Below are 15,861 nucleotides of genomic sequence, written 5' to 3'. Positions count from 1 at the left end.
ATATATTTTATTTACGTATGTATGTATGTATATATATATATATATATATGCAGCTTGAAATAGAAAAGATAATTATATAACTAGAATCGATTTCCACGCTCTGGTACATTCTAATATTTTCTGAAATGAAAAATCGAAAATTCACCTCCTCGAAAGAAAAGATCTCTTTTATAATTTGATTTCGATAAGTTATCTGTCAATTGATTTTTTTCCTTTTACGTATCTACATTCATACATATATACATGTATATGCATAGATATATAGACTACGTATATAGAGCGATAAAGTTATATAGGTATCGTCTAGCAAGCAACGTGAGACGATTCCGTTTACATACTCACGAATAAGTTCCCTCTCTCATTCGCTTTTGGAGTCATCAAAAAATGTTTCGAACAAACGAAGCACTGTAACTACGGCAGCTGATATCTTACGAGTGAGAGAGAGAGAGAGAGAGAGAGAGAGAGAGAGAGACTGTTCGATAATATACATTGTTATGAAAACTCTTTTTATTGGCATGTGTAATATGTGATAACTTTGGATCGATATAATCCAAAACATTAATATCATTGTTTTTTTTAATAATTCTTATATCACGTAATCAAATCTCGAACATATATCCTTATATCGATGAATGTTTCAACGAATTATTCATGATAATATTCTATAAATATATAATTGTCAACTTATGTTTATTAAAAAAAAAAAAAAAAAAAAAAAAGAAGTTCATAACTTCTCATCACGCTTCTTACATTCTTAATTCGTACTAATTCATTGATAGTAAAGACACGTAAAATTAAATGAAAAAAAAAAATGAAAGGAATAAATGAATAAAGAAATGAATAGCGATGTTGCTTCGTCGGAAGGAACGATCAAATAATAAAATTAATCGGTCGCGATAAGAAAGCGCATGCGCCTTCGTCATTTGTCAGCATTTGCTCTTAACAGATAGAAAGAGTAATAGAGAAATAGAGAGAGAGAGAGAGAGAGAGAGAGAGAGAGAGAGAGAGAGAGATACAAAAGAAAACGACGCATCTTTCGCTTTCGCAGAGAGACTAGTTCGACTAGTTCGAGGAAGAAATAAAAGCAAAAAATAAAAAGGAAAAAAAAAAATAGAAAAAAGAGATTAATCTTAATTACGCCGACAAGGATGGATTCAACGAGTTACACAACTGTTAATCGTTAACTCTCTACAATCTAATTATTTGTAATGTCTCTAATCGAAAATTATATAATCCGAAATTTATCTCATTTTTATATTATAATCTAATTTATATATATATATATATATATATATATATATATATATATATATATATATATATACATATTATAAGTTATGTGCTATGATATAAAATTATTGGGTCACGCAGGCTAATAAAAATATCTTGTATACATTGTGTATATATATATATATATATATATGTATATATTTCAATATCAAACATATATATTACAAAAACTCCAAGAGATTATTAGCCAACCATATCGTGATAAATTGTATCGTAAATTAAACATTATATAATTTCTATTATACTATGCTAAAGAAAAACATAAAACTTTATAAATATATAACAAAGTGTTAGCCCCAACCCACCCACCTCCCCGCCACCCTCTCGCCCACGCATAAAGAAAAGTGAAACAATTCAGATACGTACATATATAAATACGTACATACATAGCTGCGTAATTGAAAAGTTAGATGTCCTAATAAAGGATTAATTACGTACGAAGCGACTTTGTTATATTGCAAAGGTTAGGGATCGATGGTTAACAACGGTTACACACGATTCTACATGGAATTTACGGGGAAGAGATAATTCGTGGTGGGACCGCGTGTACGGAAAGGGGAGGAAAGGGATGATACACGCACGCGTTGCTTACGTACGAAGCAATTAGGATGCGGACACTGGCGTAGCACCGGTGATATACCATCTTGCTGCGACCATCGGAATAATGCAGCAGTTTCTACATGTATATTCTTGCTGGACAGTATTCGACGATGCATCGCATGCATAACCGCGGCACGGACGCTTACGCGTTCCGAATAAAAAACCGCGTATGCGGATTGCGTTGTCGACCACTTCTCTCCTCCAACCCTCTTTTACTTTTTACCCCCTTCCCCCCTCCTCCCTCTCTCTCTCTCTCTCTCTCTCTCTCTCTCTCTCTATACACATACATACATGTGCTAAAATGCCTCGCTTGGTGGCTATCTCATAGATTAACATCGACCACGTTATCATATATTCCTCCCAAATTCTTTCTTTCTTCTCATTTTTGTAATTCTTTTCTTTCTTTTCTTTTCTTTTTTTTTTGTTGTTTTAATTTGTTTCTTGTTTTTTCTTTTTCTTTCTTTTTTGTTTTATTATTTTTTTTTTCTTTTTTACATATTCGTTTATATACCCTTTAATTCTTTTGCATTGTATCGTCTACTATAAAAAAGAAAAAAAAAAAAAAAAGAAGAATAAGGAACTACGAACTCGCGTTACCTACATAATGTACTTCTCTCTTCGACCAATGACAACATTGACCGAGAAGAAATACAACGTTCTCATTGGCTACTTTCGTACAGCCTTTCGTTATGTCACGGTTGATTGAGATACAGCAAAGATCAAGTTGGAAAGTGTTTTATACTTTTTTTTTTTTTTTTTTTTTTTGAATTAGTTCGAATGATCATGATGAAATCGTTTGATGGAATCGTCAAGTCTCCTTCTTCCTATCTGTCTTCATCATCATCATCATCATCATCGTCGTCGTCGTCGTCGTCATCGGCGTCATCATCTTGAACTTTCATTCGAATTTGACGAATTAATAGAGCAAGTGGATGGGAGGGGGAACTCGCAATCGTTCTCGATTCGTCGTTGTCCCTGAGATAAGTGTCCATACGTAGTCGAACGTTAGCAATGAACATTTTAGAAAAAGAAAAATGTCCCTGCGGCCCTGTGCCAGGCCTACGAAGCCGTGCTCGCGGCAGAGAGAACATATTTGTGAGAATGTGCCCGTTTCCCGGCGGCCATCTTGCTTTTGCATGATGTCACGACGTGGCCTACTTCCGAGCACTCCACGTGCAAGGGTCATCGACCCTGTTCGCCTCTAATCCCCTTTTGTCTATTCGTTGCTCGCTGCGTCTACGAAAGTCTCTCTCTCTCTCTTCCTCTCTCTATCTATCTATCTCTATCTCTCTCTCTTTCTCTCTCTCCTTCCTTCTATTTCTCTATCTCTTTCTCGTTTTCTCATTCTCGTTTACGATCGGTAGAGCAGACCCTTACGAAACATAGTACGCGCACGATTTCGGCTCAACTCGATTCGACTCGGCACAATTCGGTTCTACCAAACCGACGCGACGCTTGTAGATTGATTCACCGTCCCTTTTATTCGTTCATGACCAAAGTCTGGATAAAAGGGGGAGACGACTATATTCCCTTCGATATCTCTCTAATATATATATATATATATATATATATATATATGTATGTGTGTACATTATATAATAAGTAATATCAGAATTTTCCAGTCAAACAGAATTGTGTTTGATCTAATTTAGATATCAAATGCCGAAACTTGCAACATTATTTATTAACAGATTTAATAATATATAGTATACCATATAGTTAATATCATAAATTTCACACGTTATTTATATCATTTCTACTATACTATTATAATAAATATATCATATTAAGCAAACCGTATTTATATACCGAGGAACAATGAGTTTGAAGAAAAAAAGAAAAAAAAAGAAATTAAATAATACGGTCGATGTTGATGCGATGCAGCAAAATAAAAACTCGTTATTCGTCTGAATTATCGTCTGTACGTACCTTCTCGTAAGATCGTTTAAAAAAAAACAAAATCCTTGAAACGTAAACGTATGCTCGTAGGTATTACTTTTTGTATATATATACATATATACATATATACATATATACATATATATATATATATATATATATATATGTATGCGTTATTAGAGTCTCTCGAGAATTTTCTAATTATGGAAATCTCGACACTGAAACGATCGTTTCGAAAGACGTGATTCAAACGTGCTCGAATGCAGGTGTCCGTAAGCATGAAAACGTTTCAACAAAGAAACCGAGCACACGGCAGTGTGTAACACACGTTGCGCTCCGCATGGCACATAGTTCACGGTTTTTCTCTACACCGGCTGACGTACTTTCGAATGTACGGGAGCACTTATCTCAAGTAGGAATGGTCTTTCGAATGTACGCCTATAGAGATTATTTATCGTTGCGACACAGAGACCAACGTAACTTTTATATCTCAACGAGGTATTAGAATAAAACACTTTTATTTTGTCGTTTTTTTCTTTTTTTTTTTTTTTCTTTTTTTTCTTTATTTTTCTTTTTTTTCCTTCTTTCTTTCTTTCTTTCCTTCCTTTCTTCTCAACGTTTCACAGGTAAATAACGTATTAACGTTTTTAAAAATACTTTTGATTCAATAAAAACAGCGAGAACGAATTTACAAAGTTATACGATAATTTCTTTTGAGAGAGAGAGAGAGAGAGAGAGAGAGAGAAGAGGAATTATAGTACTTCTTCACCGAGAGTTCATGTAAATCCATTTACGACTGAACTATGTTGACAAAAGTAGATATTAATAAACGAGTTAATATCTGCAATGATGATAATTGCAATAGCGAATATAATAATGATGATAATTTGAAATTGCGAGAAAGACGTGTTTAATGTATTATTAATATTTGATAAAATAAATTAAATCTTTAATTATCAATATTAAAAGTACGTAAATTCATTAATGACAAGACGAGTTGAAGTAACGATGATTCATACTATAAATAGCTAATCACTCGAATATCTGAATTACGTACGAGATATAATAAATTTTAATGTTCTTTAACTTTGAGCATTATTATCGATACCTTTTGTCACTTTGTGAAGCAACGAATCGATCAATGCTTTAAAAATAATTAAGAAAGATGGAAGGACTTTCGTGTTTTAATAAACGATAATTATCGTGCTTGGGAGTTAACGAATCCGAAAGGAGTAATTTTGTACGGTCGAACGATTCTGATATCGATTCTGATACCGATTCGGTTCAGGTGTACGCGAGTTAGTGCATGTATCTAGTTAATGGCCAGAATTACGCAATTGGAGAATCGATCATGCAGGACGCAACGTTTATACCGGTCCTGTCGCCTATTTTTCGTGTCTCTTTTATGTACTCGGTACCACTTGGTACTTTTAGTTTAAACGTTGGGTTCTCTCTAACTCTTTAATGTCAACGGCACCACCGCCCTATCACCACCAGCACAGTTAGTCACCTCGTGGACTCTGGTTCGTCCACTTTTACCGTGAGAGCGGAAGAATCCCGAAAAAGGTCAATGACCGATTCGAACGCGTGACTTTCGATCTTACTCGAGTCACCATCTCCTCTTTGATTTTCTCTCTCTCTCTCTCTTTCTCTGTCTGTCTTAGTTCAATTTTATAAGGAATGCGCTTTACGTGAACAACGTCAATAAGAAATATACCGAGTTTAATTCGTTTTATGCTTTATAAGCTCAAGTACCCATTGTTCGACGAAGAATGCGGAATCGTCGTATGGGCACATTTGTGCATAACATACTTTTGTGTGTGTGTGTGTGTGTATATATATATATATATATATATATATACACATATATAGGTTAACCGCGATTGCAGAATTATCCGCAGAAGGTCGGACGGATAAAAGAAATATAAATCGATGTAACGAGGGGAATCTGTATTTATATTTTATATGTTCCTTACCGTTGATATGTGATTTCATATCGTGGAAAAGAGAAATAAGGAAGAAACAAGTGAATGCTCGGTAAAAAAAACATTTTTACCTACTGCAATTTATCATAAAAAGAAACGCGTATATCGTTGCACGTATGTAGATATAAGCTTTATGTCAAACGTCGAAATAAATATACGATAATGTATGTAATAGGATCACGAAATCGGTGAAGTATATATTTCAATGGTTTCATACATACATACATATATATAAATATATATAAATATATATAAATACATATGTACAGAGGTCATCTCAACGCTGTGTGCCCTGCATATAACCGAATGGCACCGACCGAATTCTACTAAATTTTCAATAGTCCGACCGAATCGATGAAAGGATTGACACACTGACCTGGAACTCGTTTCGCCTGGTGATTAGTTTACAATACACAAATGCAGTTAAGATGTATGTATGCATATATGTTTGTACATGTGTATGTTTATCGTGTACTGAAAACCTGACTGTAATTTGATGTACTTGCTACCGTAGACATGGACAGGAATAATAATTTCTTCTTTCAAAGTGTTTCATTCTGTATGCATAGGTACTTAAGTCGAGTAAAAAAAGAGAAGCAAAAATCAAAAATCAAGAGAAGAAAAACTCCGAGCTTGTTACTTCGTTAGCGTAAAAAATTAGCGTGGAAAAAAAAAACTAAAGGAATAGATTAGTCTTGGCATTAACGTTAAAATATAGCAATATAATTCGCAAGCATTTCTTTCTTTTTTTTCTTTTTTTTTTTTTTTTCAAAGGAATCAACCGTTGTTTCTTTTCGATAAAAGAGGTAAACCGAGGCGAGTAGTAACGCGATTACTACGCTTACGAAGCACGGAATTCCATACTGACATGAGAAAGAGAAAGAGAGAGAAAGAGAGAAAGAGAGCAGAATACAAAAATCAGAGTGCATATAAGCTACCTCGTAAAGCATGCACGTGAACTCGCTTAGGGTAAACCCGACCTCGATTCTCTTTTCTCCTTTAAAATCTCTCTCTCCCTCTCTCTCTTTCTCTCTGTGCACTCTTCATAGAAAGAAGAAGAGATCCTCATCCTGCTTGATTCATCCTTAATACAGAAGGGTCAAGTAAAATCCAATATTACATTAAAGGCAAAAACTTAGTAAAACAATTTCAAAAATTGATCATCTTTAATATCCATTTAAACACTTATTCATATTATATTATGTTATTCGTAACAATCGAACTACATAGATATTCAAAGTAAGAAGTAAATAAGTATTTAATAAATTTATCGTTTGTTCATAAAACCCGAACACGCCGTCTGCTCGTTATCGATCGGATAAACATTATCGGAGTACGTGTAAATTTTTCAAGGAGATCATTGAAGGATTTCGTAGAAGTCCGAGATCAACACGTATATACATTGAAATGATACGAGAATGTCAATGATAATATCGAAAGAAAATAAACAATTCAATGTACATATAACATAGATAATTACGTATTTATCTATGTACCTATATACGTATATAGATCGAAAGTTTGCGATGAATACAATATAGAAGAATTTTATTAGAAATAAAAATAAGGAAGGTGAATAAATTAAGAACAATTTTGATCGAAATTCGGATAAATTGATATTATAATAAAATATTCGAAGTTAATGATGATAACGATAAGCAAACTGTTAGGAAATAATATTGGTAGGTAATGTAAGGGCAAACGTTGTAGTGTTCGTTTAACGATATGCGAGAATAGGGATGAGGAGCCAAGAGGGAGGATAAAGAGAGAGACAGAGAAAGAGAGAAGGTAGATAGGTAGATAGGTAGGTTGGTTGATAGGAGGGTGGTGGTATAGCGTTAGGTCGACTCGACCCGTGGATCGAGGGTAAGTGCGAGAAGGGAGTATAGAAGAGACGAAGGTAGGAGCGAGGGGAGTGAAACCAGGGCGCAAGTATTGATCCCACACCCCCCACGGGCGGTTGACACATTTACCAAAAGCTTCGCGTGATCTAGTTTCGGTTGCTCTCAAAAAGAATCTGCTGCAAGAAGTTCGCCTTCCTTCCATCTCTCTACAACTTTTCCTCTTGTTCTCTTTGTTCTTTTTATTTCTTTCTTTTCATTCTTCGACCAATCAACAGTCCACCTAATTCCGCCTTTTCTTCTCTTATCTATATAATACCTAGTCTGATATACCGTGGTTATATATATCACAAAATTTTTTCTCTCTTTTTGTCTCTCTCTCTCTCTCTCTCTCTCTCTCTCTCTCTCTCTCTTCGTTTTTCTTTGCTAATTAATTAAACCTATTATCGTGTTAATCATAAAACTAACATTACGATTTATCGTAGGAAAATTCAAGAAAAACTCAACATGCGAGATTACCCTCTTTCTCTCTCTCTCTCTCTCTCTCTTTCTCTTTATGTGCGTGTATGTGTTTGCCAAGAAAGGTGTGGCATAGATCTCTTCCTTAACCTTCGCACGAAAGTTAGTGTTATATGCATGTTGATATGTGAAACTTGCCTAAGTTATACATTCTATATCATACATGTACATAGATATATATATGTATATAAATATATGTATGCATATATTGTGTTACTATTTATCGTATATATATATATATATATTATTTGGTCGTCTAAGATAAATCATTAGCTTTTCTCGTATATTAATCACAAATGTTTAACGATAAAATATATCACAACAAGGATTATATGCACTTTGCGATAAACTAAAATGTGGAAAAAAATGTGAAAGAACGTCGGGGGAGAGAAGAAAGAGAGAAAAATGTAAAAAAAAATATATATATATAAAAGAAATAAAGAAATAAAGAAAAAGAAAAAAGGAAAAAAGGGAAACGAGTATTCATATAGGCAAGCGCATGCGGAGATAGCTCGATGACTGATCTCGGGAACGTTGCCAAATAGGTCGGAGCTCGTATCGAGCTGTCACATACACACAAAACGAAAAGTGTGTGTGTGTATGTTCCTGTGTGTGTGTGTGTGTGTGTGTGTGAGAGAGAGAGAGATATATAGAAGTGAGTAGAGCGCAGTACTGCTGACCTCACCACACCACCCACCGTCGGAATAAAAATTTAGAACGATTCTGGAACGCCGACTTGTCCGCCTGAATAAATTGCCACGATGCACCATACCGTCTTCTCTACAAAGTACATAAACCTTCAACTCATATCATCCCTCCCTCCTCTCTGATTACATACGTTCAATATATATCTCCGTCTGGGATGATTAAAGAACGAGAATGATCTCTCACATATAATGTCATCTCATGTATTGGGCTCGTCATATTTTATTTTATATGTTTATTGAAAAAAAATATCATTATTAATAATTTATTCGTAATAATTTTCTAAAGATCTTGTTTAATAATATATTTTCTTATTTCAATTCGATATACGTAATTATATAAACGACATGTACATAAGTATCAACGTAATGACGAGCTTTCAAAATCTCTTGTTTCGAAAACGATTAAAAAAAAAAAAGAAAAAAAAAAAAGAAAAAAGAAAAAAAAATCTTTTCTCTTATTTCGAATAGAATGAAACATTGAGAATAATTCGCGCATCTTGATTTTTAATTTCTTATGGCAATATAATGACTCGTTTCTATCTTGGCGATCAATTAAATCGAGATGTGTGTATATATGTACATATATAGACGAACCAACCGATCTCAGGAACATTGCCAAATAGGTCGGAGCTCGGTATTGAGCCAGTCCACGAACAGCATCCCAAGCTAACCTCGGCCCTTTCTCTCTCTCTCTCTCTCTCTCTCTCTCTCTCTGTGGCTCTTTCTCTTTCTATCTTGCTATGGGCATCAGTCATAACACACGTCTCGGAGTTTGCGTCTTTTGATCGATGATCTACGCACCGCCCCTTTTCATTAAACGTTGCTTGAGGTTTCTGATGTAAGAGGATATTACATTTTGCGATGAACGGAATCCAAAAATCGAATTCTGATTTATAAATCGATGATCTGTGTGTGTGTGTATGCATGTGTGAATAGTAATGAATAATAATTTTACAGTAAATATAGACGTGAGTTAATACTATGATTTTTGCAAACAAAATTCATTCTTAAAATCTATATTTACATAAATGGATTTCTGTAATATTTATGTTCTTCCTCTAGTCATAGATCAGATACATACATACATATATATATATGCATATATAGATAGATAGATAGATATGTATATAGTACATAAGATTAAATGATTATTTACTGTTATGTATATCCACCTCCGCAATTACTCACGAATGATCTAACAGCTCGTTTGTTCTCTTTAACAAATTCCTTTGAAAGGAGAGTAGTCGTAGTGAGCGAGTTTACTCGATCGAGCGATTCAAGTGTCGCGATTAAGTGGGCGATTAATCGAATAATCAATTTTAATGCTAGGTCAATGTATTATATATATATAATACCTTATTAGAACATATTCCTCTTCGCGTCTCTCTCTTTCTCTCTCTCTCTCTCTCTCTCTCTCTATCCGTATATCTCTTTGAGTTAGACGAATCACGAAACGGTACATGCTGAGGTCAGCAACGTAAACGATATTGCACACATACACACATCTGTATATATACACATATATATATATATATATATACTTACATATAGGTATACCTGCATGCATATAGATGAACGTTTCTCTTTTACATTCATGCTCAAAGAGATGTCAAAAGGAAATAATGAAGAAACTAAGTAGGTACATTAATTACGTGCGATAGAACTTAAGTAAGCTCGTGATGGAAACTCGTAAACACACGACAGCTTTGTTTGATCAATATTTCGGTGCCATCTCATAGTACGTACATACATACATATATATATATATATATACATACATACATACATATATATATAGATACGTACGTAAGAGTACATATAGCCGAAGTCTCCTCTCTCCTTCTTACAAAAGTTCTTCACGCTAGAAGAACACGATAACGTATGAGAACATCGTAGTAAAAGATTCACACGGAGGATGGAATAAGCAAAAAATATCTTTGTTTAATTTTCGTTAATGTAAATTTTTCTATTGATGTTAAAAACATAAATATATTCTCCAAAGGGAAGATCGAACGAAAGTCAATAAGAGACACGAAGGACAATGACAATACACAAAGGACGGCCTTTATTTATTTCTTTGCCAAGATCGAGTCACATTCCCAATAGCTAAGCTTACGTCACCACTTGAAAATCGATAGACTCTCCGCACTTCTCCCGTCTATCGAGCAAAACCGACCGACCGACCAACAGCTCCCCGTAGACGTTACGAGGAAGACCGATCAATAAAAGCTCGACGTTTTACGCTCGCGCTTTTTCCATGTGTTTTCTATCTCTCTTCTATTCGTATATATATATGTATATATATATATTTAGGTAGGTATCACAAATATTTCGTTTTCTCTCTTTTTATCAGAATACCTCGCATTTACTCCAAATCGTAATTCACCGAACCGTATCCTCGTCGATAATTCAACCTAACCTAGATATATATGTATATATATATATATGTATATAGCTATTAATATGTAATTACGTATGAGTAATCTATGTTTTGAAAATGTTTCAATTAAATGTATTTATTTCTTACGTATACAAGCGTAGGGCTAAAAATATGATTTTTTATTGTAACATTATTTTAACATTATTTAAAATACGAATTAGCATTACTGATGTTGTTTACTAGCGATTACTGTAAAACATGAGGATGGACAAAAAAAATAGCTAAACGATTCTCCCTCTCTCTCTCTCTCTCATACTGCAACAACGATAGTTGACATTGGCGTTAATGGAGATACTATCGATAAGTGAAATAAAGAGAAAGAGGTAGATAAAGAGAGAGAGAGAGAGAGATAATAGGAAAAAGAATAGGATAGACACGATGCATAGAACTAGAGAGGTCCGACGAATACAGCACGTGGCATCGGACACGTGCCCGAGGGTCGATGCTCCCTTGTGTTGTACCGGATTTTATTTGATTCTACCCTCCTCCCCCTCTAAGATCTCATCTAAACTTTTCCGTTTCTCAGTTACCAGTACTATTACCAACGAACAAGATTTATCTTTTCTAGGAGCTACTTTGTTCGAAAAATTCATAGTTACTATAAGAAATTACTAGAAAATTTCCCTATATCATAAAGAACGTGACTTAGTGGATCGAAGTATTGCAAATTCTTACATAGATTTAATTATACTTTGTTATTATATTTTTTAATTTTTTATTTAATAATATTTACATAATTATTTAGAAAAATAAGTAACGCACTTTAATGGAAGAAAAGTTAAGTAACAATATATATATATATATATATATATATATATATATATATATATATATGTATTTCTTATTTAGCATTTCTATTTACATCATTTCAACGTGATCCAACATAATGGATGACCATAGAAAATTCGAAAGAAGACATGACTAATTGTAAGTATACTTTAGAAAGAGGAAGAGTTATAACGTTTGAAACGTAATGCTCTTACAATAAAGCGAAATGTTTTAACTGCAAACAGAAAGTATGTACATATCAAAATGTTCAAACATAAGCTCGTATATGCATTAGAAAAAACGTACGAATAGTTTCTAACAGGTATAAAGAGTTGAATCAAATAAGGTATTACAAATGAATATTCTGAAAGTAATTCTGAAGTGTTATTTAGTCGAATAGAATTTTTATTATGATATATATATTTTGTATTTTCATTTCGTGCGTAACCAAAGTTATTCAAAAATATTGTTTCATTGAAACAAAAAGTAGGTGTGTTCTATTCTTATCTTTTATCAGATATTTCTGATATTTGTTTGCCTCCCTTCTCCCCGTTCCCTCTTCAATATCAAATAGATAATCTCTAAGTTAAATTTAATCGATAAAAAGAGAAGGAAGAAAAAAAAGAAAAAGAAAATTATGAATCATGATATACCCGTAATAATTTTTACGGCAAAAAGCCTTGTATCACATTATTTGGGCCCCCCCCCCCCCCCCCCTATATATAACGTAGTACTCGTCGTCGTCGTTGTCGTCTCACTCTTTCTCTCTTTCTCTCTCTCTCTCTCTCTCTCTCCAACGAAGATAAGATAAAAGGTGATATACATTCTTTTTTCTTATATTTTTTTTTTAATTTTCTCTTTTTTTTTTTTTTCTTTTTTTATCGAGCTCACTAGAAAGAAGAACTCATTCGTCGCAAAGCAGGAAAGGGATCGAAGGTCGTCCATACATTGCGAACTCGTGAAAAAACGAAGAATAAGAAGAACATATATATTCTCTCGTATATAAATGGACTTTAATAAAGTTCAACAAAGATTAGCTTGGAGTAGAAAGAGAGAGAGAGAGAGAGAGAAAAGTCGATCGATCTCGTAAACGTATATATATATACATATATATATATAGAAAGAGAGAGAGTATGAGTTTCTTGTCTAGTAATCGACGCTCAGTACCTATGGGAAATACCATGAGATCGATCGAAACGCGTTTTCCGTTCTAGATGTGCCGCTCCTTCGTTTGTTCATCTATATGTACTTACGTTCTCATATACTGTTCTCCTCGTAGTGGAATTCTTCGAAAAACTTGTCTATTAATCGGTACGTTTCTATATCTGAGGGAAAAAGGAAAAAAAAGAAAAATCGATCTTGTTCGAAACAAAAGGAAAAACGAACGTGTTCGTATGTGAAACGTAATTTCGTCATATATCCGGTGACAATTCGATATATCTTTTTTTTCTTTTTCTTTCTTTTTCTTTTTTTTTTCCTATTTTTCTTTTTCATAGAACAAATTAACGTTAAAATTATATTATGCGAGATGGTAATTTCAGCAGTTTACATAAAGTTTACGAGTTACGCGTTTTCCTTTAAAATCATTTTAGACGCATTGGTGCGTTTCGAGGTAGATAGGTACTATAAAAAAAGAGAGAGAGAGAGAGAAAGAAAACAAAGAAAAAAAAAGGGAAGGAAAAAGGAAAGAGTGAAAACAAAAAGGGAAAAGAAAATATACTCGTTTCGACGCCTATGCATCCGGACGGACGTACCGTACCACGTGTCCCACTCTCGCGTGACTGGGTACTGGAAGCACGTGGCCCCCCACTACGCCTTGCCCAGGCCCCGTCGATCGCCCATGAGAAAGACAGAGAGGTATTAGGTACATAGAAGGAAAGAGAAAGAGAGAAAGAAAAGAGAGAGAGAGAGAGAGAGAGAGAGGAAAAAGGAAAGAAAGGAGATGAAAACAGGGAGGAAGTTTGAGGGAAGAAGAAGGATAGTTAGAGAAGGGAGAAATAGAAAGAGAGAGATGGAGAAATATACGTTGGCTAGGGAAAGGGGTGCTTTTGTTAGAGGGAGAAAGAAATAGTGCTAGTGTACGAGAAGGGAATCGGATGGAACACGAAGCATAGGAGGAGATTTTGGTGGGGTCGATAGTAGTTGCTCGAATTGTCGAGAATGCTGTTCGTATATAAGAAAGTGGATAGCTAAGTATTTACTCAAAATATCAAGGTACATTAATTGTCTCTTTCTCTCTCTCTCTCTCTCTCTCTCTTGCCATTTATCTATCTATCTATCTATCTTTATCCATCTTCTATCAAAAGAAAGTTTTCTTTGTCATAAGTAAGCGAAAAAAAGAAACGAACAATTTTCATTGCAATACTCAAATTACATGATGCGATAATCAAATCGAATATCAGAATGAATTAACAAGTTATTGCTCTATTATATACAGATATACGTATGTGTGCGTACGCGTGTGTGTCAACGTTTTGTTTCAATCCTTAGCTGCTGTCACATGTTATTGATAATGTTTAAAAAATCTGATGTATAATTATTCGGACTTAGTTACACATTTTTTCTCTTTCTTAATAAATGCATAAGTAGTACATATATATATATATATATATATATATATATATATATATATATATATATGATTTATTTCTCTATATGTAAATCGTAGAATATTCCTTAGTAATTCCGCAAGGGAAAAAAACATTTGATTCGAATTTAATCTAATCCGCATTCTACTCTGCAAATCTAACCGCACAGTTTCAACGAACTACGACGATGACTACGATGACGACTACGACAACCATGAACGTACATCCCGATGAGTCGGCTTATCCGTTTTCGCGCGTCACTTCTATACTTAGATCTTATACGTTTATAAAACAGGGTACGACGATGAGCGAGAGTCTTGTACAGGTGCTATGAATTGAGAATGTCATCAGCAACAGACTTCGGCACGCGTCAGAGTGTCTTTTCGAGTAATGACAGTATGACGATTTACGCAATCAAAAGTTTCTAATGTTAATAGTTAAAACGGGACATGAGACTAAATGTATACACTTAGATACATATCGGTCGATTGCAAAATATTTAGCTAAACGTCATTGGTTAGTCTTTAAAAATGAATTCATATATAGATACTTATACAATAGCAATGAAAATATTTTTTCATGATAACAATAGCATTTCGTTAAATCTCTATTATTTAATTTTTGTTGCGTGCATTAACGAAGAAATGTATATTAATTTCTGTGCAGTCATTAATCGCATGAAAAATGAAATTATTCACAATCGTGTTAATTAGTTTTATTCCAATACCAAGATAAATATATCTAAGATTTTATCAATGTTGATTATTTGTACGTAAACACGAATAGAGATCGAAATCATATTTACGATAACGTTCTCGTTTAACGAAATAAACATGGCGCAAACGAGAAAAGAATCGAAATAAAAGGGTAAAACCAAAGAAAGGCATCCACGTATGTAACTTACATTGATGATTTATATGTATGCATACATACATACATAGATACTTAGATGCTTACGTAAGCACGTATGAACGTAGATAAGAAAACACGTTTATTCGAGAAACGACGTGTTTGAAGTTAGCTTACTCGGCAAGAGTACGAATCCAATGAGATTCGCATTACGTTTTCTTTTTTATTTCTCTCTTTTTGTTCTTCTTCTCTTCTTTTTTTTTAAGAGAGAGAGAGAGAGAGAGAGAGAGAAAACAACGAAAATCATTTCGAACATTTTCGAAGACGAAACACACGTCGTAATATTTAATCATTGCCGTGGTTACGATACTCGCA

This window comes from Vespa crabro, chromosome 18 (genome assembly GCF_910589235.1).
Source record: "Vespa crabro chromosome 18, iyVesCrab1.2, whole genome shotgun sequence".
Lineage (NCBI taxonomy): Eukaryota > Metazoa > Arthropoda > Insecta > Hymenoptera > Vespidae > Vespa > Vespa crabro.
Note: the sequence above shows the minus strand (reverse complement) of the source record.